A 4,031-nucleotide genomic window follows, 5' to 3' on the forward strand; every position below is an offset into this window, starting at 1 on the left:
ATTAGGCATACATTCCCTTAATGTTGAATAATTAGCAATATCTTTATTTTAAAGTAATCAAACATAACAATGCTCTGGTGAATGCGATAATCAATTATTAAAGTACTTTACAGGTTAACATAGTCAACGGTTCCTCATCTGTTTTGTTATTGAGGCAGCATCATGCTGATCTGAATATCTTGCCTGCAACTCTAAATATGACCTAAAGGTTTAAACAAATATTTTAATAAAGCAAGGTATTCTGGGAAATGAAGTGATGTCCTATAATGTTCCACAATATGAAAGTTATTAGAATTTTATTAATATTTATTCTACAGAATCTGTTTTTAATATGTGGTCCACTCATGCATGACAAGCCTCCTGTCTACTGGAATTGGGGGAAGAGATCCAAATACTCTAATCTGACAAAAAAATCAAGAACAGATCTCTATTACTAGAGGATTCCACAACAACATCCTGACCCTTTCTGCTCTCCACACATCCAGCAAGCTGAGCGGCTCTTTTTGTTGAAGAGCGGGACTTTATACATAAACAGCCATCATGATTAGTGGTACGAGAACTCCCATTCATATAGCAGAGGGTTCGGATTTCTGTGTAGATCAGGGGCCTCTCTTTGAAGAGGAGTTATTTTGCATGTTATCTTTAAAAAGAGATTGGTAGTGTTGTAATGTGCACACAGTCATGCTTAACACACAGACACACTGACACACGCACACACACACGATAGCCAAGGACATAGATCACACGGTTAGTCATCTCAGCAAACACAACACACACACACACACACACACACCAGTGCTCCCTATCAAACCTTAGACTTAATACACTAAAAGGTTCATTATTATTAATATATCAATAATGTCAACCTTCAGAACTTTTTAAGTGATCACAGATGGTCTAATTTTTACAATATCGGTCATTCCTACAATTTGGTGCCTTTTGCGTCCCCAGTACTGATCACTGTATTTATAATGCAAAAATAATAATGTAAAAATAAACAATATAATTTTTTAATATTCTACTGAAATTAACATTTACATTTTTTTTACATTCTAAACATAATGCATTTGACCCCAAAATACAATTTTAATACATTTTACAGTGTTTTTATTTATTAGACACTATGGTTTTTCCCATGTCCCTGGTGTTTTGCATTCTCTTTATGTGATGCAAATATTTCGATCTTTTAATATTTTTTAAAAGTTTTGCATAACCCCTCTCTTAACTATAGTTTATTTTTCTAAATGGTTTTTATTTTGTCACAGATTATAATGTTTTTGCATGTCCCTCAAATTACTGTCCACCCTGTTATGTCTAAGTTCTGTCTCTTTAAATGAAAAGCTGTTTCACATACTGACATACTTTCCTGGAGTTTGCATCATCTTTTTGGGAGGGAAAACACTGTGAAAGATGAGTGGCTAACTCCTAATGCTAATGTCTGTTTTTCCTAATTTTAGCCCATCAGTCTGACATGGTCAACCACTACATGCCCACCCCGTACATTTTAAACATTTCAAAATAGTGATATTAAAAAGCATACAATACTTTGTCTAATTTCCCTATTTTGCTAGCCTGGTTTTCCTCACACACTGGATAATGGCTAAGTTTATGTCAGAATGTCCACCCTGTTACCACCAGACAAAACAGGGTGGACATTATAATGTATCAAGTGCACGTGTGTTTTATGTTGCTTTATTATTATGTTTAGTATGTATAATTATAGATTGTCCTTATATTGATGTTAAGTGTGCATCTTTTAAAGTGCTGCAGAGAGACAGAAGCATTACAGGGAACGGCAGGATTCTTATCCTGAAAGGAGAAGAAAATATCTTTAAAGAGAGAGAAATAGGGGGGGCAGACAGGCAAATCTGTTAGAAATCTGATTTTAGCATTTTTTTTAATTGCTTGTTGTTATGACTGTTTAATTGCTGCTTTTTTCATGATGAAATGTTAAGACACAACACATTGTTCAATTAGTGCCTTATGTAGTGCAAGAACCAATTTGACTTTTTGGTTTTATGTCATAGGAGCTGGTCTCTTTGTCAACTTTTATGTGATAAGAAAAATCCATGAATAAAATATTTTAATAATTTGTAATCACTTATTTTTGTGTGTTATTTATGTGTTACAGCTATGTCCACCTTATATATAGGTTTAGGTCTATAATTTAATTAAGATGTTATTTGTAATCTTTCACCTAAAAAAAGGCCAAAGCCTGCATCCTTAAAAATAATCAAAATACCTATAGAATTAATTTTTATCTAAACATAAAAAAAGTGAAATCATGAACTGGTGAGAATTCAGACACACGATTTATAAACTATATAATTTTTTTTTTTTTTAATAACAAAAAAACAAACAAACAAACAAAAAAAAACTTCAAAGCTAAAAAGGGACATATTTGCTCCTAGATAATTAATGCTTTGTACATCATTTTAAACCATAAGTCTTTGAAACAGTTATGCATATGTCCATAACAAGGTGAACATCCTAGGTCAGAGACTTCATAAAAAAATAAAATAAATGCTACAAATTGTACGCCTGAGCTTGACCAAAATTAATTTTAAAATGTCTAACGTATCCCTTTCATAATAAATTATTATATATGTATATTATAATAATAAATATTATAAATATTATAAAAAAAAAATTATAATAACAATATTTCATTTTCAAAAAGTCCAAATGGCACCCAATCCCAGAAATGACCCATATACTTTTAAGGGATTGTTATTCAGTAAAATTAATACTTTAATTACAGTTCTACTAGAAACTAAAGGGGTGTATAATCAAAAGTGATTCTTTCTGTGGTATCTGGGCAGATTCAGCTAAACCATCTCTCCTACATAATAATGGCAGGTCTTCTAATGATGGCAGGTCTAAATCCCCTTTAATAAAAGACAGGTTAGGTAAACAACGCATATTAATAATCTGCCAGTAATCTGTCTAGAACATTTATGTGGATGTTGTTAAAGAATTAACTCGTATATTTTATGTAATATAAAATCACTTTTAAAAGAAAATCAGCCTAAGTGTGAGCTAACCAGGCTAAATTACAACTTCTACACATGCTGGAGGTAGTTTTACACACTCTTAAACCTCGGTTACATGATTTGACATGTACTGTAGATGTGCTAAGGAAATCTAGTTGAGATTAGCTTTATATAAATGTACAATGTTTTCACTGATCATAATTATTCGAATGCAGAAAATTTGAATTACGTTGAAATTTAAACTGCATCTATAAATAGAAAATTATATTATTATTCTGTCATAATTATTATAATTAAACTAATTTCAGGTGGTGCATGCCTAATAAATACAGGTTATTAATATATATGGTTATTATCTATTTAAAAAATAATAAATAAAAAAATGGAGGAAAGATAAGACAAGTGACAATAAAATACCAAAACCATGTGATGCCTTAATACACTGCTATCCAACTACATACTTGTTGCTATGCATTTTATGCAGTTACTCTACCCTATGATAAAAACATATATCATATTCCTTCTCTTCAAAATAATAAAAAATATAAATAATTATCACTAAACAGATTCAGCAGAATAAATAGTTAAGTGACCAAAAACCGGAATTGATCACTTTCTCACCGTCACCAATCGCAATCAATACTGGCCTCAGACCAGCCAACCACGGGCCACTTCGGCCCACCGCCCAAACAAGCAAACTACAGACCACGCAGACTTTAAAACACACCTCGTATCAGATCACACACACAGTCCTAATTAAACTTATCATTAACACACACCATGCGTATGTTTAGAGACACTGAACAGTTACAGAATATTAACACAACAGATACTCACTCCCTCTGAAGCAGCGTCCGAGTGTGTGTGTGTGTAAGTGCCCTAACTGACAGGCCTCTATCTGTACCCTCATAGCCCCACCCATTAACAACTCATCTGAACACCAAGCCCCTCCCCCTCACTCAGCAACAGTCTGTAATAGGTCAGGGGGAGGAGCTCTGATTGAAAAAAAAATTCACCACTGCTTTCTTTGATCATCTG

General features: G+C 32.8%; 1 protein-coding gene across 1 annotated transcript in view; it reads right to left on the reverse strand.

The window, feature by feature from the left end:
• tfr2 (transferrin receptor 2) overlaps positions 1-3,868 on the reverse strand; it is a 28,342-nt gene extending 24,474 nt beyond the window's left edge. The window contains exon 1 of the mRNA XM_007237501.4: positions 3,831-3,868. The gene's annotated coding sequence lies outside the window, so the exon portion shown is untranslated. The remainder of the gene's footprint in view (positions 1-3,830) is intronic.
• Positions 3,869-4,031: the final 163 nt, after the last annotated feature.

Source organism: Astyanax mexicanus, chromosome 13 (assembly GCF_023375975.1).
Source record: "Astyanax mexicanus isolate ESR-SI-001 chromosome 13, AstMex3_surface, whole genome shotgun sequence".
Lineage (NCBI taxonomy): Eukaryota > Metazoa > Chordata > Actinopteri > Characiformes > Acestrorhamphidae > Astyanax > Astyanax mexicanus.